This window comes from Bubalus bubalis, chromosome 12 (assembly GCF_019923935.1).
Source record: "Bubalus bubalis isolate 160015118507 breed Murrah chromosome 12, NDDB_SH_1, whole genome shotgun sequence".
NCBI classification, from domain to species: Eukaryota; Metazoa; Chordata; class Mammalia; order Artiodactyla; family Bovidae; genus Bubalus; species Bubalus bubalis.
Window position 1 is genome coordinate 90,161,804 of NC_059168.1, and position 21,767 is coordinate 90,183,570.

The 21,767-nt window shown below is 50.6% G+C and overlaps 1 long non-coding RNA gene across 3 annotated transcripts in view; it reads right to left on the reverse strand.

Annotated features, from left to right (window-relative positions):
* LOC102408807 overlaps positions 1-21,767 on the reverse strand; it is an 84,013-nt gene that overhangs the window by 61,383 nt on the left and 863 nt on the right. The gene's annotated exons all lie outside the window — the stretch shown is intronic.

Here is a 21,767-nt window from a genome sequence, read left to right on the forward strand (position 1 = left end):
GAAGGTTCTTTTTGAATATATATGCTCTCCATGTGGGGGTGATGAACTCCCAAGCCAGCTGCCTTTTCCCAGGTCTCTCTCCAGATCTGTGATACTTGTGAGAAATCTGTGGGGCACCAGGCACTACAGGCAGCGGCCTCTGTGAGCCATGGGCCCACAGGCTGATGCCAGCCCATGAGTTAAGGGCTGCAGACAGGTGACTCCCCCATGCAGCCGCCACCACGAACACAACTGCCCTTTGACTTCTCACAGAAAGGTTTGCCCTCTGGATCCCTAACAGAAAGGTTTGCCCTCCGATCCCTAACAGAAAGGTTTGCCCTCTGGCTGGCTGGGGAGGCTTAGTTGGGAAGATTCTGAGCAGCGATGCAGGCCACCCTGCTCCCCTGGGGCACTAGGGTTGATAGCTGCCCAGGACTGACACCTCCATGCTCTGACCTTCCAGATGCTGGTTGGGCCTAAGGTCTGTCTGTTCCGGGGGCAGGGGCCGGGGGCGGGGGGCAGGCAACAGAGGCATGTGTGTGTGTGTGTGTGTTTAAAGCTCATACATTTTTATCACTTATGTGTAGAATCTAAAACAGAGATACAAATGAACTTTTCATTTACTAAACAGAAATAGACTCACATACATAGAAAACAACCTTTTGGTTACCAAAGGGAAGAGGTGAGGGTGAGGATGAATAAATTAGTCATTTGGGATTAACATATATGCATTACTGTATATAAAATAGATAATCAACGAGGACCTGCTCTATCGCACAGGGAACTCTACTCAATATTCTCTAGCAACCTAAATGGGAAAAGGATTTGAAAAGGAACAGGTGCATGCATGCGGATAACTGAGTCACATTGCTATGCACCCAAAATGAGCACAGCAGCAGAAATCAACCATACTCCAATACGAAAGAAAATTTAAAACTCCTCAAAAAAACGAACACTAATTTACACTGGGAGAAGGCAATGGCAACCCACTCCAGTACTCTTGACTGGAAAATCCCATGGACGGAGGAGCCTGGTAGGCTGCACTCCATGGGGTTGCTAAGAGTTGGGCACGACAGAGCGACTTCACTTTCACTTTTCACTTTCATGCATTGGAGAAAGAAATGGCAACCCACTCCAGTGTTCCTGCCTGGAGAATCCCAGGGACAGGGGAGCCTGGTGGGCTGCCGTCTATGGGGTCGCACAGAGTCGGACATGACTGAAACGACTTAGCAGCAGCAGCAGCAATTTACACTGAAATCCTATGGAACGTTTACCAGCCAGAAAGTGTTTATTTCTAACTAGCCCCAACTTGGGCATCAATGAAATATTTGTGTAGCTGGGTCTACTCTTGTACCACACACACACACCACACACACACACCGCACACACGCACACCACATATATACACACACACACACACCACACACACACACTGCACACACACACATGCATATACCACACCACACATACTGCACACACACACCACCACACACACACACACCACACACACACCACACACACACACCACTTATATACACACACCATTCATACACACACCACACACACACACACACACACACACCACACCACACACACTGCACACACACACCACACACACTGCACACACACACCACACACACACCATACCACATACACCACACACACACACACCACACACACACACACACTGGAAACACACATACACACCACACACACACACCACACCACACATACTGCACACACACACATACCACACATACACACACCACACACACACATACACATCACACACATACACACACCACTCATATACACACGCACACGCACACACCACATCGCACATACTACATACATACACACACACACCACCACACACACACATACACACCACACAAACACCACATATATACACACACCACTCATATATACACCACACACACACACACATGCACACACCACACCACACACACACATAAATGCACACACACCACACACACACATAAATGCACACACCACACCACACCACACACACCACACACACACACACACCACACACATTCACATACCACACACACACCACACACACACACACCACATACACACACTCCATACCACACACACCACACACACACACATACCACACACCACACTCACACACACTGGACACACACATACATACCACACACACACACACACACACACACCACACCACACATACCGCACACACACATACACACCACACATATACACACACACGCACATACCACATCACACATACTGCACACATATACACACACACACATCACCACACATACACATATACACACCATACACACACACACATGCACACACCACACCACACACCACGCACACATACACACTTGCACACACCACACCACACACCATGCATACACACACACCACCACACATACACATACCACACACACATCACACCACACACACACACACACCACACCACACACATACCACACACACATTCACATACCATACACACACACCACACACACACACACACCACACATACACATACCACACATACACGTACTGCATGCACGCATGCACACCACATGCACATATACACACACACATACACACACCACACACACTACACACACACACCCCACATACCACACACATATACACATACCACACACACACCACACATGCACACCACACACACACACACACACAAACACACACACCCTCCTGTCTTACTCCACTTTCTCCTCCCCTCCCTCCCTATCTCCACTGAAGACGTTGGCGCAGTTTGAGCCCAGCTGTGCTGGGGCTGGGCGGAGGGCACTCCCTGCTCCGCTCTCAGCATTGTGGCGGTGTGGGCCCTATACCTCTCCCGCTCCTGAAGACAGCTCCCGTTTCCCTGGAGATGAACACCAGGAGACAGCCCATCACATCACCTTCTACCCCTTTCCCTCCGTGAGGGCCCGCAAGCCCATTGGGCCCCAGCAGAACTACCACGTGCCGTTACTCCTCCAAGTTAAATAAAATCTGATCCTAATGCTTCTTCAACCTTCTCACTGCAAATGAGTCATGTCTTTAGCCCTCCCTCCCAGACTTGAACAAAATTCCAGAAGATCTGTATAGTCCAACCATTCAAGGAAGCCTTCTCTGTTCTTCAGCCCTGAGTGCCCCATGGATAAACTCCCGTTCAGTTCCTGTGCTCCCTTCAAGGTGGGTTGCATCTGAGCTGAGTGTGAACACAGGGATTCTTTGTCCCTGTCCCCAAGGCCTGTGTCCATTATCCTCATATCCCCCAGCATCTTGGATGTGAGCAGAGTCCTGGGGACTCCCTGGACCACAGTCTCAATGATGTCAGCAACAGGAAGTTATCCCAAAGCTCCACCCAAGCCGTCTGGTGCCCTTTCTTGGCCTCTCATCCCTGAAACCCCCACATCCCTGTGGCTTCCTCCACTGGCCTGTCCAGTACGATTCCTCTTGGGAAGCCCAGGCTTTCACATACAAGGCCTTGAATGCCATCTAGCTGCCTCAACTCCTCTGCCCCCAGGGCCTGTGGTGTGGAATATTGGTAATCCCAGAGGCAGGAGAGCACATGGTCTTGCCTATTTTCTCAGAAAGAAAACTTGTCCACAGAAGGGGAGGGAAATACCAAGGAAACCTCAGTAACTTTTCCCGACAAACTCATTATTAGCACCGTTTCTATTCACATATTTAATCCGTAGGCAAAGGGGCCAGGACAGGAGCAGAGGCCACGTCTCATCTTTCCACTGATGGGAGTGAGTGCCTGTCAGTGAGGGTGACCTCAGCAGGTGGAGCTGCCCCGTGAGGGGTGAGCACCTAGATGAATGAGGCCAGACTCTGCAGGGCTACAACTCCAGGGCTGTTCTTCTGAGTTCAAGGAAAGTCCTTGGGGACTCAGGGCTCCACCCCGAACACCTGATCATGGCTTTGTGAATGCTGGGCATGCGGGGGCTGCTCTTGTGCTGCTCCCAGACGGCATCTTAGGATTGATTCAATCTCACTTATGACTGGTGGTCCCTGCTGATTTCCAGTCCACCCTAAAGGAAATCCACCCTGAATATTCATTGGAAGGACTGATGCTGAAGTTCCAATACTTTGGCCACCTGATGCGAAGAGCTGACTCATTGGAAAAGACACTGATGCTGGAAAAGATTGAAGGTGGGAGAAAGGGACGACAGAGGATGAGATAGTTGGATGGTATCATCAATTCAATGGACATGACTCTGAGCAAACTTGAGGAGACAGTGAAGGATAGGAAAGCCTGGTGTGCTGCAGTTCTTGGGGTTGCAAAGAGTCACACACAACTGAGCAACTAAACAACGACAACCCAACTTATGACCCGGGGATCCCAGTGCATTTGGAGCTGACAGAGCAGCAGAAGACGTACAATCACAGGCTGCATCTCACGCACAGCATCACAGCCTGGGGATGCTGTCCTGACGGGGCCAGGCTGCTAGTTTGATGTTGGAGGGTGTGATCACAGATCCAGCAAGGACTAGTTAGGGGAACACTGTAACTGAGACCCAGCAGAGCCCATCAGCATCCACAGCACTCTGCAGCTGTTTTGTGCCCCAAGTTTCTTCTGTCTGAACCCTGTTCCAACTTCCCGAGCCCAAGCATCTGAGGTTAGAACCTAGTTAAGAGTATTTTTTTGGCACAGAGAAACCAGACAGAGGCTCTGCGTAGAGAACCAGGAATGCATAGAGACACCCCCACTGTGTCCACTGGAAACCAAAGTCAGCGAAAGTGACCAGTTCATGGTCCCAGTCCATGGTGGCCGAGGCAGCCTGGAATCTGAGCCTTGTGACCTCTGGTCTTGAGTAGTTTCCATGACCCCAGCTGCTCTGGACTAGCCAGAGAGTGCAGGGTGATAGCCCAGGTGGGAGCAGACAGGGAGGGGGTGGGCTGTGGTTCTCCACAATGGGAGGGCCCCCCTCCATGGGTGAATGGTCATGTGGAAATGTGGCAGCATCTGCAACGTGGTGCAGGTGTTCCCTCGCAGGGCGTGGCCACCAGCACCTCATCCATGGCTTCCGGGCAGTGGTGGGTGGGGGGACACATAGCTGCAGCCAGCAGCCCAGACGTCTGCTGGATCCCTAGTCTCGTGGCCTCGTAAGGACAGAAAGGTGCACCGGCAGATGAGGAGACCATGTCCCCCGTCCCGGAGCACTCAGCCTCACGGGCTCTTCCACACCACAGTGCCTCCCCCAGAAGCCTGGGGCCCCCTGTGTTGGAGGCGGACTCACCCTACACATTGACTCAGGGCCTGTGGTTGAAGCCAGGGAGCCTGGCTCAGAGAGTGATGGCTTTGTACCCAAAGTCCTAGAAACCCTGAGACAAGACCTCAGACTCTGGGATAGGTAGTGTACCACGTCAGAAAGACCGGCTTAAACACGGCATCTGTTCTTTCCTTGGAGATTTATCCTTGGAGATCCCTCTGAAACCCAGCCGGCATCTCCAGGGATGGGAGCAGTGGTCAGCACAACCACTGGGTCCCCCCTGAGGAGCTAGGTCCAAACAGGCTTGGAAGAGCCCAGAAAGCTGGGCAGGCACCCAGGATATGGGTGCCAGGGAGGGGGGGTGTACCGAGGGGTGAAGGTGGAGGGTATAAGAGAAGGGACTCAGAATCCCAGAATCCAGAAGGGACGTCAGTCTTCAGAGCAGGGGTGGAACCATGTCGCCATGTCGCCATGGAGACAAGGAAGCTATTGTCAGGGCTTTCCTGAAATGCTTCTGTCCTGAAGGTGGACACCTGGCTGATCTGACCCCTAGGCTGTGGTGGGTGGAACTCTTTACTCATATAATCACTCGGGCTAGCAATGAAACCTCAAAAAACATCAAAGAAGGAAAATCTATGAACACAGTAAAGCGGTGAGTGGTTTCCAGGGACTGGAAGTCAGAATGAATGGACAGGGCACAGGGCAGTTTAGGGCAGTGAAACCATTCGATGAGACCCATAAAGGTGGGTTCGTGTCATCACACACTGTCCAAACCCACAGAACGCACAACACCCAGAGGAGACCCTCATGTAAACTGTGGACTCTGGGTAATGGTGACACGTTAGGGCAGGTTCATCAGGCGTAACTGAGGTCCCGCTCTGGTGGGGGTGTTGATGATTTGGGGGGGCGCTGTTCGTCTATGGGATTTGGGGCACATGGGAAGTCTCTGTGTGTTCCCTTGATGTTGCTGTGAACCTAAAGCTGCTCTAAAATAATAAAGTCTTTAAAAAATTAAAATTACAGAACCATTTATTTTTAAATATGCCATCTATAAAAGTTCTGATAATATGGAGTTAGATTTTGAGACATAAAGAGCCCAGATGGATGAGAAATTCAGAGCAGAGATTTGAGCCCCAAGCCGGTCCCTGAACTTGGCAAAGCTGGATGAACACCTCCTTTTCCTAAGTTTGCCATTCCCTCCAGCAGGAAGGCTAGGGGCTGCTAGGGTTCCTCTTCCCTGGCAAAGTTCTAGGGCAAGGCTGATGAGAACAGAAATCAGAATTTCACCGGGAGCAGAGTCTCTACAAAACCACACCAGCGTGCGTTCGGAACGTGCAGTAAAGTACATACAACAGCCAGGGGTCCGTCACTCGGCATATGTGAAGTTCATGAGTGAATGTCATAGGAGCCGGGCTGACATCTGTTCTGGGGAACCCGGCAGAGGGAGTCCGGACATTTGAGAAGGGGCTCGGCAGACCCCGCAGGGCGGGGTGTATGGTGGAAAGGGTCCAGACCCGCTGTGTTCTCCTAACTGTACACTTGTGCCCCTGGGGTGGGGGAGGGGAGGCAGGATGAGGGCTCTGCTGAAACACAGCCCCTCCCCGGGAAGCCACCTGCAAAAAAATCAGAGTGAAACCCACCCCCCACCCAGTGACAGCAGCCTCCGGCCCGGTCTGTTCACACCACCCCTTCCCACCCCCGGCCACCAGGGGAAATGCCCCAGAAGAAATCACCACCTGGCCTGGTGCCTGCTGGCTCCAGAGCCCTGCCAAGTCCTGCTCCTGATGCCCCGCAGTGGGCCCATCCGAAGAACATTTGTCTCGTTTAAGATCAAAGCAGTACTTTCTCCTTCTTTAAAAAAAAAAAAAATACAGTAGCTTGGAGAGATGAGATGTAGTTAAGTTCATGCTTGCACCTTAGGCAACTGAGTACTTCCTTCATGCCTACGGGGACTTCCTCAGCCACGGGGAGGTGGTCCTTCCTTGCCTGGTCTGTGGTCCCTGAACAGGAGCTCTGAGGGCAGGGGACCTGGTGCTGCCTTGGGTATTTGACAGCAGAAGCGAAACACAAGTGTGGGCTCCAACAGCTTTAAAAGCGAGTCCACTGAGAAGGCGAGAAGTACGCACGGAGGGGACTGAGGGTGAGGGGAACCTGGGGGCTCATCACAGGGGGACCCCGCCTCGGGCACGCGGGGCAAAACCCCATGGAGCTTCACCCCTGACTCTGAGCTGAGGTTTCATGAGTGCAGGGCCCAAGAGCTCTCTACAGCTCCAGGTCAGCCAGGCCCCTGCCAGCCCGCCTTGTGACATCTCTGGGCAGGGTCTCACCTGACCACCCACTGAGAAGCCATCCAGGGAGGCAGCGGTCCTCAGCTCTTGCTTTGGGGTGAGGCCCACCCTGACTGAGGTGCACATCTTCCTTCCAGGAGGTGTCCAGGCAAAGGGGTGCAGGAGCTCACACAGAGAGCCACACAGCAAATGCCAAAGGGGTATTCAGATACCTGAGCATGGACGGGAGTCTCTTCTGTTCTGTGTTGTGAGCTCAGCCTCTCACAACCCCACTGACTCTGTGCTCCAACCCTGTGGGGACCCTGTGACTCTGTGCTCCAGCCCTGTGGAGACCCTGTACACACGGTCTGGACCAAAAATGCTTACCAAGTGCATGCCGATGAGCGCGTACTAGGCATGGATCATTTACACAGTAGACTAAGCCTGTGTTGCTCTTTGGCTTTGAATTTTATAACTTATGTATTCAACTATTGGCCACTGTCCTCATGAGGGATAACTAATGAGGTAAATGATAAGCTGGAACTTTGGGAGGATAAATGTTAGTCTCTGAGGGTCTTACTCCTATTTCATTCTCCGTTTGAGTTTTCTAATTTTTTTTTTATATTTTAAAATTCTTGGCTTCTGTAAAGTATCCATCCAGGTGTTGCTTAGCATCTTAAAGATGATTTTTCAAAGATAGAGATGCTGGGACTTCCCTAGTGGCTCAGTGGTAAAGAATCTGCCTGCCAATGCAGGAGACATGGGTTCGATCCCTGATACTGGAAGATCTCACATGCCGCAGAGCAACTAAGCCTGAGCTCTAGAGCCCAGGAGTGGCAACTACTGAGACCATTTGCCCGAGTGCCCTAGAGCCTGTGCTCAGCAACAAGAGAAGCCACTGCAATGAGAAACCCATGGCCACAATTAGAGAGTAATCCCTGCTTGCCACAGTCTTCCCTGAGAACTCAGTTGATAAAGAATCTGCCTGCAATGCAGGAGACCCCAGTTCAATTCCTAGGTTGGGAAGATCCACTGGAGAAGGGATAGGCTACCCACTCCAGAATTCTTGGGCTTTCCTGGTGGCCCAGCTGGTAAAGAATCCGCCTGCAATGCCGGAGACATGGGTTCGATCCCTGGGTTGAGAAGATCCCCTGGAGAAGGGATAGGCTACCCACTCCAGTATTCTGGCCTGAAGAATCCCGTGAACGAGTTAGACACAACTAAGCAACTTTCGCGCTGCCGGCTGTGACGGGCACGCCATAGCGCAGGCAGCTGCGACGGGCGCGCCACGCGGCCGAGAGGAGCCACCCCACATCCGAGGTCAGGGGCAGCGGCGGAGAGTACCAGACTGCGACAGCGCAGGAACGGCCGAGAGGAGCTACCCCGCGTCCGAGGTCAAGGGGGGCGGCCGAGAAGAGATACCCAGCGTCCGAGGTCAGGGGCGGCGGCCGGGAGGAGCTACCCCCACGCCCCCACGCCCGAGGCCAGGGGCGGCGACGAGAGGAGTTACCATGCGTCCAAGGTCAGGGGCAGCGGCCAAGTCTCCACGCCGGAGGCCAGGGGCGGCGGCCTGGAGGAGCAACCCACGCAGGAGGCCAGGGTAGGTGACGAGAGGAATTACCCCGCGTCCGAGGTCAGGGGCGGCCGGGAGGAGCTACCCCACGCCCCCACGCCCGAGGCCAGGGGCGGCAGCCGGGAGGAGCAACCCACGCCGGAGGCCAGAGGCGGGGAGGAGAGGAGTTACCCAGAGCCGTGGAGGCGCAGGAGGGCGTAGAGGAGCTATCCCACCTTGAAGGTCAGGAAGGGCAGCGGTGAGGAGATACCCCTCATCCAAGCTAAGGAGCAATAAAGCACTTTGCTGGAGCAGCCATGAAGAGATACCCCACGCCCAAGGTAAGAGAAACCCAAGTAAGACAGTAGGTGTTGCAAGAGGGCATCAGAGGGCAAACACACTGAAACTATACTCACAGAAAACTAGCCAATCTAATCACACTAGGACCACAGCCTTGTCAAACTCAGTGAAACTAAGCCATGCCTGTGGGGCAACCCAAGACGGGCGGGTCATGGTGGAGAGATTTGACAGAATGTGGTGCACTGGAGAAGGGAATGGCAAACCACTTCAGTATTCTTGCCTTGAGAACCCCATGAACAGTATGAAAAGGCAAAATGATAGGATACTGAAAGAGAAACTCCCCAGGTCAGTAGGTGCCCAATATGCTACTGGAGATCAGTGGAGAAATAACTACAGAAAGAATGAAGGGATGGAGCCAAAGCAAAAACAATACCCAGCTGTGGATGTGACTGGTGATAGAAGCAAGGTCCGATGCTGTAAAGAGCAATATTGCATAGGAACCTGGAATGTCAGGTCCATGAACCAAGGCAAATTGGAAGTGGTCAAACAAGAGATGGCACGAGTGAATGTCGACATTCTAGGAATCAGCGAACTGAAATGGACCGGAATGGGTGAATGTAACTCAGATGACCATTATATCTACTACTGCGGGCAGGAATCCCTCAGAAGAAATAGAGTGGCCATCATGGTCAACAAAAGAGTCCAAAATGCAGTACTTGGATGCAATCTCAAAAACAACAGAATGATCTCTGTTCGTTTCCAAGGCAAACCATTCAATATCACAGTAATCCAAGTCTATGCACCAACCAGTAACGCTGAAGAAGCTGAAGTTGAACGGTTCTATAAAGACCTACAAGACCTTTTAGAACTAACACCCAAAAAAGATGTCCTTTTTGTAATAGGGGACTGGAATGCAAAAGTAGGAAGTCAAGAAACACCTGGAGCAACAGGCAAATTTGGCCTTGGAATACAGAATGAAGCAGGGCAAAGACTAATAGAGTTTTGCCAAGAAAATGCACTGGTCATAACAAACACCCTCTTCCAACAACACAAGAGAAGACTCTATACATGGACATCACCAGATGGTCAACACCAAAATCAGATTGATTATATTCTTTGCAGCCAAAGATGGAGAAGCTCTGTACAGTCAGCAAAAACAAGACCAGGAGCTGACTGTGGCTCAGACCATGAACTCCTTATTGCCAAATTCAGACTGAAATTGAAGAAAGTAGGGAAAACCACTAGACCATTCAGGTATGACCTAAATCAAATCCCTTACAATTATACAGTGGAAGTGAGAAATAGATTTAAGGGCCTAGGTCTGATATATAGAGTGCCTGATGAACTATGGAATGAGGTTCGTGACATTGTACAGGAGACAGGGATCAAGACCGTTCCCATGGAAAAGAAATGCAAAAAAGCAAAATGGCTGTCTTGGGAGGCCTTACAAATAGCTGTGAAAAGAAGAGAAGCGAAAAGCAAAGGAGAAAAGGAAAGATATAAACATCTGAATGCAGAGTTCCAAAGAATAGCAAGAAGAGATAAGAAAGCCTTCCTCAGCGATCAGTGCAAAGAAATAGAGGAAACCAACAGAATGGGAAAGACTAGGGATCTCTTCAAGAAAATCAGAGATACCAAAGGAACATTTCATGCAAAGATGAGCTCGATAAAGGACAGAAATGGTATGGACCTAACAGAAGCAGAAGATATTAAGAAGAGATGGCAAGAATACACAGAAGAACTGTACAAAAAAGATCTTCATGACCCAGATAATCACGATGGTGTGATCACTCACCTAGAGCCAGACATCCTGGAATGTGAAGTCAAGTGGGCCTTAGAAAGTATCACTACAAACAAAGCTAGTGGAGGTGATAGAATTCCAGTTGAGCTATTCCAAATCCTGAAAGATGATGCTATGAAAGTGCTTCACTCAATATGCCAGCAAATTTGGAAAACTCAGCAGTGGCCACAGGACTGGAAAAGGTCAGTTTTCATTCCAGTCCCAAAGAAAGGCAATGCCAAAGAATGCTCAAACTACCGCACAATTGCACTCATCTCACAGCTAGTAAAGTAATGCTCAAAATTCTCCAAGCCAGGCTTCAGCAATATGTGAACCGTGAACTTCCTGATATTCAAGCTGGTTTTAGAAAAGGCAGAGGAACCAGAGATCAAGTTGCCAACATCCGCTGGATCATAGAAAAAGCAAGAGAGTTCCAGAAAAACATCTATTTCTGCTTTATTGACTATGCCAAAGCCTTTGACTGTGTGGATCACAATAAACTGTGGAAAATTCTTCAAGAGATGGGAATACCAGACCACCTGATCTGCCTCGTGAGAAATTTGTATGCAGGTCAGGAAGCAACAGTTAGAACTGGACATGGAACAACAGATTGGTTCCAAATAGGAAAAGGAGTACATCAAGGCTGTGTATTGTCACCCTGTTTATTTAACTTATATGCAGAGTACATCATGAGAAACACTGGACTGGAAGAAACACAAGCTGGACTCAAGATTGCCGGGAGAAATATCAATAACCTCAGATATGCAGATGACATCACCCTTATGGCAGAAAGTGAAGAGCAACTCAAAAGCCTCTTGATGAAAGTGAAAGTGGAGAGTGAAAAAGTTGGCTTAAAGCTCAACATTCAGAAAACGAAGATCATGGCATCCGGTCCCACCACTTCATGGGAAACAGTGGAAACAGTGTCAGACTTTATTTTTCTGGGCTCCAAAATCACTGCAGATGGTGACTGCAGCCATGAAATTAAAAGACGCTTACTCCTTGGAAGGAAAGTTATGACCAACCTAGATAGCATATTCAAAAGCAGAGACATTACTTTGCCAACAAAGGTCCGTCTAGTCAAGGCTATGGTTTTTCCTGTGGTCGTGTATGGATGTGAGAGTTGGACTGTGAAGAAGGTGAGCACCGAAGAATTGATGCTTTTGAACTGTGGTGTTGGAGAAGACTCTTGAGAGTCCCTTGGACTGCAAGGAGATCCAACCAGTCCTTTCTGAAGGAGATCAGCCCTGGGATTTCTTTGGAAGGAATGATGCTAAAGCTGAAACTCCAGTACTTTGGCCACCTCATGCGAAGAGTTGACTCATTGGAAAAGACTCTGATGCTGGGAGGGATTGGGGGCAGGAGGAGAAGGGACGACAGAGGATGAGATGGCTGGATGGCATCACTGACTCGATGGACGTGAGTCTGAGTGAACTCCAGGAGTTGGTGATGGACAGGGAGGCCTGGCATGCTGTGATTCATGGGGTCGCAAAGAGTCAGACACGACTGAGCGACTGATCTGATCTGATCTGAAGCAACTTTTACTTCACCTGCTTGCTGCAGCTAGAGAAAAGCACAGCAATGAAGACCCAGAACCGCAAAAATTAAAATTTTTCAAATGGAGATGGTAAAGAGTATCCATCAGCTAGGAAAATCACCTGCCGTCTCCTCACACCCTCTCCCCCAGTGCTTGAGACCAACTCCATCGTCCCTGGGGTTTCTTTAGCTCTGATGGCTTCACACCCTGCCCTGCCCCACTGCCCAGAAACCCACCTGCTGAAGCAGGTGACTTTATTAGGTGGAGACCCAACGTTGCTCCCCACCTCAGCGCCTTTTCAGATCACTTCTCCTGGGCAGAGTCAGGCGTTCCTTTCTCTGCTCCTAAAACCGTCCTCGGATGTCTGTGTGTTTGTCCTGCCTGGGTTCCTATCCTCTGTCTCCTTGACGATAACTGCTCACAGAAAGTCACCATGCCTTGTTCGATGCCCTGTGCCCCCAGCTTTCAGCATCGGTGGACAGTAAACTGCTGGAGAGGCCTTGCCTTCAAGAAGCTTTCAGTCTATTGAGACATGAAGTCAAGGAGGGGCTTGCCCAGAGGGAACAGGGCAGTTCTGCTGACTGCCACTAGGGGGAGCACCAGTCAAAGTCCCTGCCCACAGCTCGTTTCAAATGGAACCAAGGATCCCTTGGCTGGACCAGGGGTTTGAATTGTGCCTGGGATGAAGGAGGCTGGGGAAACTATCACTCATGAGGCGCTCATTAGAATCCACCGTGCTCTCGGCCTCACACACACGCACCCAGTGTTTTCTCCCCCAAGACCTCTGCTCCCAAGAAAATAAGCCCAGAGGAGAGGATGTGTTGTGATAAGGTGGATGGGGAGCCATGGACGCACGGATCCTCCAGAGCTGCCCTGGCCACTGGCTGGGTGGTTCCTGGGCCAAGCGTTTCATTTCTCTAACTGACAGACCCCTCGTCTGTTCACAGGGAAAATGAAACCCCTACGACCTCTATGGTTTTTGTAAGAAATAGAAAATCCAGGTAAATAAAGAGCATCCCAGCATTTACTCTGGGACATAGAATAAATATTCACTGACTGTCAGCTCCTACTTCTAATCCTGCTATAATAACCTCTACGACCACAGCCATTGTAGTGACCGCTGGTTCCAAACGCCAAGAACCTGGCATCTAAACAGCCCCTCTCCCATCACCATCTCTGTCTGAACAACTAGCTTTGTCCGCTGACGCTGATGTGGAAGTCTCTACAGAACGTGCTGGAGGGTGCTGGAGACACCCACCTTCTTCCCTCTGTGTCCCTGGAAGGACAGATTTCAGGCTGGGGGCTACTCACGTCCACCCTTGAAAGAATACCAGGGGACCCAACCTCCCCCATGAAAGACCACAGGGTGACCTTGGACACACACACGTCTCGCGAGAGCAGCCTGCACGTCCATCCCCGGCACATGTTTGAAGGTGTCCTTCCTTCTTCCCCTGACCAGTAGACATTAAGTGAAAGTTGCTCATTCATGTCCAACTCTTTGCGACCCCATGGACTATACAGTTCATGGAATTTTCCAGGCCAGAATATTGAAGTGGGTCGCCTTTCCCTTCTCCAGGGTATCTTCCCAACCCAGCGATTGAACCTAGGTCTCCGGCATTGCAGGCGTATTCTTTACCAGCTGAGCCACAAGGGAAGCCCAAGAATTCTGGAGTGGGTAGCCAATCCCTTCTCCAGCGTATCTTCTGACCCAGGAATCAAACCGGGGTCTCCGGGGTCTCCTACATTGGAGGCAGATTCTTTGCCAACTGAGCTATCAGGGAAGCCCGACCAGCAGACTTGCCCCATGATTATTCCCGAGGCAAAGTGCCCGTCTGTAAACTGTAGCCTCAGGGATGCCTGGGCAGACTCCACGTTCACAGGTGGACCTCAAACCCCAGGTCAGGCAAGACGGTCCCTTTCCTTGGACACAGATGCCGGCGACTGCGTGGACACTTCTGCGCCATGTGGGCATGGAGTCTGGGGGCCTCGGTCTGTGCTGGAAGCACAGCTCTGATCAGCAGAATCCCCTTGAGCCTGGACGCCGTCACGTGCTGTCTGTGGTCCCGGGCGAGTTACTGCACCCCTCACATGCCCAACAGCTCTTGGCCTGTGTGTGCCAAAGGCCGTGTCAGAGTCCCAGATGAGTGGACCTCAGCAGCACCGCCCGCATCCTAAATGTTCAGGGCGTGGTCTTACAGAGCCTTCCTTCACCCTCAGACCGGACTCCCAGACAGATGGTGGAACCATGATTATTTCCAGAAAGGGAGCCCAGAGATGAGGACTCGTGCACCCCTGTAGCATGGTCCTTCGGTAACAAGGGCCGGATCCGCATGACTCCAATCTGTTGACTGTAAACAAAGCACCTTCGTATTTAAGAAATCATCGTATTTAGTAAGGATGTTCCGCAAAGGACCTATGAAAGCGCGAGCAAAGCCTCCACTTTTGGTTACACTCTTCTGTTTTTCAACCTTATCAGTTCATGCTCATCTCATTAAGCAGACTGCTTCATTACAAGCAACGCTAAGGTGCTAATTTAATTCCCGCCAGTGACTTCCAAGCTTGTTTACCTGGGAAGCCATGTGTAACTAAAGAAAATTCCCACAGGCTAGCAGGAGGAGCTGGGGGCGGGTTTTCTGTCGTGTTTCTCCAAACCGGGAGTCCAAAATCTCTGGGCCCCAGAGGTTTAATTACCGGGTGCAACCTGCTGTTTGGGGGTGGGGCTGGGGGTGGTGCGGAGTGGAGGCCTCCAGCCCAAGCTGCGGCCCGAGCCAGAGGGACGTCTGTGGCCCCCTCAGACAAAGAAGGGCCACAGTGTCTGACCAGTGGTGGGGGGGTCTGCGTTCAAATTTGGAGCTTGAGGTGGAGCTTCCCACCTTTTCCAGTAAATTTGGTGTGTTGGCAAGATTGACCTTTCTCTCCACCCCTCCGGGCCGAGAAGGAAAAGGGGTCACCGGGTGGTTTTAGCGCAGAGACGGAGGAAGCAGCCCTTTGGAACCTGGAGATTGGTTTTTGTTCTGTGACCAGCGTCTGCCACAAAAGGGGACGCCCCCTCCTCCCCAGCTTTCAATTAACCCTATGTGAGACGGGCAGGGGATTAAGAAACCTGGCTCAGGCCCCATTCAGAAGGTTCCAGGGGGGCTTCTTCAGAAGATTCTTCGGAACAAAGGTTGCCAAACTAAGTAGCTTTTTTTTTGTTGTTGCTTAGCTCTGCCCTATTGTTACCGTAAAAGCGACCTTTTCCACTTAATTGGGGCTTTAGAATTTCGCCTCTATTGTGTTTGTCCTAAGAAACCCCTGGCAGAGGAGCCCTGTAAGCTTGTGAACACAAGCCTTTCTGCAGTGACTCCAAGGCTATTTGTGTATTTGGGTCCAGTGAGGTAGGTTATTCTAATAAAAATATTCCTCATAAAATGCTCATGGCAGCAATAATTAGGTTTCATACATTGAGTTCCTGTTATGGATCGAGTGCTGTGATCCACGCTTCAGGCGTTTTGTTTCCAGCATCACAATTAGCGCGTTACAGACCAGAAGGGGAAAGTTCGGGTGGAAAGGAAATTCCCTCCCCCTTCCCAAGGCCAAGGCCCACTCTGTGGGCCACAGGATGTCATTTATAACAATTTTTGGTCCTGTGTTTTTTGGTTCAACCCTAGATCTCCAGTGAGTCACACCCGAATAGACAAGAAACTAAAACACCCATCTGTTTATGCATGTGTACTCAATTGTATCTGACTCTTTGCAACCCTGCGACCTGTGGACTGTACCCGCTGGGCTCTGGTCCATGCAACTTTTCAGGCAAGAATACTGGAGTGGGTTGCTATTCCCTCCTCCAGGGGATCTTCTGATCCAGGGATCTGTGTCTCTTGCATCTCCTGCCTTGGCAGGCAGGTTCTTTACCACTATTGCCACCCGGGAGCCCTCTCTGTTTCTACACACAGCTCACCATGCAGACGCCTATAGGGAAAAGAGGGGAAGCACAGATGCAGGCCTGGGAGCTGGGGTAAGACAGCAGGGAGTGGTGAGGCCTGAGGCAAACCAGAGCTGAAACTTCTTTTAAAGATGCTTTCATTCAAATTGATTCTGTTTATGTATCTTCTAACCACTAACCACTTCTAAGACATTCTGGGTCTGGGTTTGGGGACTGGGCCTCCCCGCGGGAGACGCCTCTGTTCTGTTGAGGGCACCAAGTAGATGTAACAAAGCTGGGGGCCTCAGACCCCTCCCTCCCACCAAGGTGTTTGGGTGCACACGGGCTCTCACGGCCAGGAGACTCCAAGTTCAGATTCTGACTTCCCTGCAGTGCTGGACCAGGGTCTTCAGCAAGTCAGCCCCCAGGCAGGACAGGCAATCCCTGCTCCCCTGTACCTGGCTGGCATCACCCCTTCTTGCTGTCAGCCTCACCTGTGTGGCCACTTGAGTTTGTCAGCTCTGAGCTGAAGGGACCAACCTTCCCAGGGACAACTTTTCTATGTCAGGTCCAGGGCAAAAGAGCCTTCAATTTCACCTCCTGTCACAGGAATAGCCCGCACACCTAATTCACAAACCAAGGGCCACAGAATCTTGAACTCAGTAAGGAAGGTGTTGAGAGGCTCAAGAGCATCCAAGCACACATCTCATAAATGCTAAGCCAAAGATAACAACAAAAAAAATGATATCCAGCTACAGGGCGTTCAAGAAGATCCCGCTCATGTCCTGTGTTTATGTGGACGAATGTGCACATTTTATACTGAAAATATCTTGAAACTTGGGCTTCTCTGGTGACTCAGTGGTAAAGAATCTGCCTGCCAATGCAGGAGATGAGGTTCGACCCCTGGGTTGGGAAGATCCCCTGGAGAAGGGAATGGCAGCCCTCTCCAGTGTGCTTGCCTGGGAAAATCCCATGGATAGAGGAGCCTGGCGGGCTACAGTCCATGGGGTTACAAAGAGCCAGACATGACTGAGCCACACACACATGTCATGCAAATAGGTTGGTAACTGAGGGTCCTCTTTAAAGAGTGCCTTATGTTGCATATTTAAACTGAACTTAGATAAAGAGTAAGTATTCTGGTTTTCACCTTAAACTATCCAGAAAACTTCCATCAAAAGACCTGGATTGTCTCTCTGCCAAAGGAATCAAGGCTGTCTAGGATGGGGGCTGTGAACACCTGCCCTTCCCAGAGCCCCTTCAGTGACCCATCGAGGGGTTTAATGCCTGTTAGTAGATCAGTCGGGATTAATCGATAACAATTAAATTGAATTTGGACATTCCACACCATTTTACAGAGTGGAAAATTCATGTCACAACTGAAGCACTTATAGGAGATGGAAGTTCGACTCTGAGCAATCTCAGCCCATGGAATCCTCCAGGCCAGAGTACTGGAGTGGGTAGCCTTTCCTTTCTCCAGGGGATCTTCCTAACCCAGGGATCGAACCCAGGTATCCCACATTGCAAGCGGATTCTCTACCAGCTGAACCACCAGGGAAGCCCAAGAATACCGGAATGGGTAGCCTATCCCATTTCCAACGGATCTTCCCAATCCAGGAATCAATCTTCTAACCCAGGGATCAAACCCAGGCCTCCCGCGTTACAGGCAGATTCTTTACCAGCTGAGCTACCAGGGAAGCCTCTGAGCAATCTCACCGATTAGTAAAATGGCCAATGTCCACAAAAGAAACAGAAAATAACCTCTTGCACTGATTTACTCAGAATCTCAAAGCCTTGTTGTAAATGTCCTGGACTGACTATTGTAAATAGTACTGCAGTGAGCATTGGGGTGCATATGTCTTTTTGAATTAAGGTTTCATGAGGTGTATGCCCAATATTGGGATTGCCGGATCATATTGTACTTTTTGGAGACGGCAATGGCACCCCCACTCTAGTACACTTGCCTGGAAAATCCCATGGGCAGAGGAGCCTAGTAGGCTGCAGTCCATTTGGTCGCAAAGAGTCGGACACGACTAAGTGACTTCACTTTCACTTCCATGCATTGGAGAAGGAAATGGCAACCCACTCCAGTGTTCTTGCCTGGAGAATCCCAGGAATGGCGGAGCCTGGTGGGCTGCCGTCTGTGGGGTCGCACAGAGTCGGACACGACTGAAGTGACTTAGCAGCAGCAGCAGCAGCATTGTAGTTTTATTGCTAGTTTTTTTTTTAAGGAATCTCCGTATTATTCTCCATCGTGGCTGCACCAGTTCACGTTCCCACCAACAATGTAAGAGGGCTCCCTTTTCTCCACACCCTCTCCAGCGTTTATTGCGTCTAGATTTTTTCATGATGACCATTCTGAGTGGTGTGAGATGATATCTCCTAGTAGTTTTGATTTGCATTTCTCTAATAATGGGCGATGTTGAGCATCTTTTCATGTGTGTGTTAGCCATCTGTATGTCTTCTTTGGAGAAATGTCTGTTGAGGTCTTTCACCCAATTTTTGATTGGGTTGTTTGTTTTTCTGATATTGAGCTGCATGGGCTGTTTGTATATTTTGGAGATTAATCCCTTGTCAGTTGCTTTGTTTGCAAATATTATCTCCCATTCTGAGGGCTGTCTTTTCATCTCATTCTTGGTTTTCTTAGCCATGCAAAAAAGATGATCAGGACGCGGGGCGTTGGAGGGATGTCCAAGAGGGAGGGGGTAAATAGACATACGGCTGACTCACTTTGTTATGCAGCAGAAACCAACACAACATGGTAAAGCAACTATATTCCAATTAAAAAACAAAAACAAAAACAAAAACCCTTAGCTCTCTCCTCTGTCCATGGAGTTCTCCAGGCAAGAATACTGGAGTGGGTAGCCATTTCCTTCGCCAGGGGATCTTCCCCACCCAGGGACTGAATCCAGATCTCCTGCCCTAGAGCAGATTCCTTACTGTCTGAGCCACGAATGCAGAATGGAATTGGGAGCCAAATGAGGCCACACAAAGGGCACTGGGATTTCTCTGGAACTCTGGGGGAAAGAGGTCTTCTGTCTTGGAGTTTACTAATTAGAACTATCAGAGGTAGCCTCTGCCCTGCCCTCTGGGCATTGTTTGCTTGTGAATGAAACCATCTCATTAAAAAAGCAGACCTGGGGCGGTGGGGGGGGGGGGGGGAGGAGGGAATAACGAAACAAACACAAACACCCGTGGATTTCTGTTGACTTCATTGAACCCCTAGATTCAGCTGGGAACAGAAATAAAATCGTGTTTTGATCCCCGTGGTTACCTGACCCCCAAAATGTCCCTTCACATCTAAACCTGTCTGAGATGTATCTGTCACAAGGCAGTTTCTGACTCACAGACACTGCTTGTGACCTGTGTGTTTTTATTTAACCTTCCCCTAGTGAGTTCTGTGCAAAGTGGTACTCAGGGGCTTTTTCTCAATGTGCCTGGCTCCTGGGGCCAGGGGTCTGCCTGTGCGCCCAGATTCCCAGGGCAGGAGTGGCCCCATTCCCTTCCACACCAGGGGGCCATGGATTTTGATCTGGGGACAAACTCAGAGTCTCACAGGTCTCTCTGTGCAAATGCCCCCACATCACGCTGCAATGGATGGTCCTGTGAGAGCCAAGTGATGCAAGTATGAACACTTGGGACAATGCAGCTTGACCATTACTGCCCGCCCCAGCATTCCAACCTAGCTGTGGTCTTTAGCTCAGTGCCTCAGTGTCCCCATCCAGGGTGGACCCAGGCTGGCAGTCATGGAGCCCCGTGGGAGGGTCTTGGTGCCCTGGCCCCGGTGAACCCTCCTGCTCAGCTTTCTGAGCCAGGGCCCCTCTGATGCCCTCAGTCCTGGTGTCTGGACTCTGCATTCGTGTTTTGGTTCCCTGATCTTGTTGTTGGGTTCCCATCCTGGGGAGAACCACAGAAATCCTGGAAGCCTCTGAAGCCTTTCCCAGAAGTGGACAGCCTTTCTTTCTACATGTGGTCAGACAGGGCTCTCCCTACTGCAGGTCCGGCTCTGAGTGCACCAGGATGCCCAAGTCACGTCCCCCATCCCCCAGCAGGGTGAATGCAATGCAATGGAATAGAAACAACACAGGATGCTTTCAGGGCAGGAAGAGAAGATCCTGAACGAGCCCCAGAGAGCTTGTTGGAGGAAGCCGCAGCTAAGCTTGGTCTTAAGCAAAGAATACAAGTGGTACAGGCTGCCAGCTACAGACAGAGGGTCCCGCAGAAACAGATGTGATGACAAGAGCACCAGAGAGCCAGCAGGAAAACATGAGCACACAGCAGGCTCCGCGTGGAGCAGAGAGTCCGGAAACGAGACCAGAGGGCACAGGGGAGCAGGAGACAGGTCTCGGAGGCTGGAATCAGCCTGGTGGTCACAAGAGGAAGACTGAACACAGCCCTAAAGGCAGAGAGGAGGCTTGACAGTGTCAACCAAGAAAGGAACAGTCATACCTGCCTTTTCAAGAGTTCAGCTAGAGGTGCCATTTGGAGGGCTTTTCTGGCGATCGAAAGCAGGTATTTGTCCAATTATGAACCCGGTTTGCCACGGGGCTTCCCAATGACAGGCCCCACCCAGTGGGTCAGACATCTTGGAGACTGACACCAACGTGAGTATGGCTCGAGGTCATTGGACTTTTTGGGCATTTGTAGTTAGGCTTCATGCAGACTGGCCCCCAAAGTCCCAGGCTCACTCTTACATCTTTCTGTCCCTGAGATCTGTCACCGGGATCTCACTTCACCCAAAGCACAGGCCACCTGGGCCGGGGAACCAACCGGGCGCCCACACTAGCCCCATAGCTGATCAGATCTGAATTCATGGCAACATCACCACACATGATTTTGCTCTGTTCCTTTGTTCTGCAAAGGATCTGAACGGCTAACTGGATTCCCTGCGATGATAACCTAGGCTCCATGGCCTTTCCAGGTTCACACCCATATTTTGTTGCTGTTTTCTGTTTTAAACCACTGTGATAGCTGGTGTGTAATTTTTAGACACTCTGCTCACCAGATTCTGTGCCAAGGACTCAGGACACAAAGGTAAGCAGGACACAATTCTGACCCCAAGGAGCTCAAACCTGTCGCAGCAAATATTTAATCACGTTTTTCAGTGAAGAACTGAAATTCCAAGTGGTTACCTGATCTTTCCCGAGACCACGTAGCTCCCTGGTAACCCCAGGACGGGTTCTGAGTTAGAAGTCAGCACCCCAGGTCCCCTGG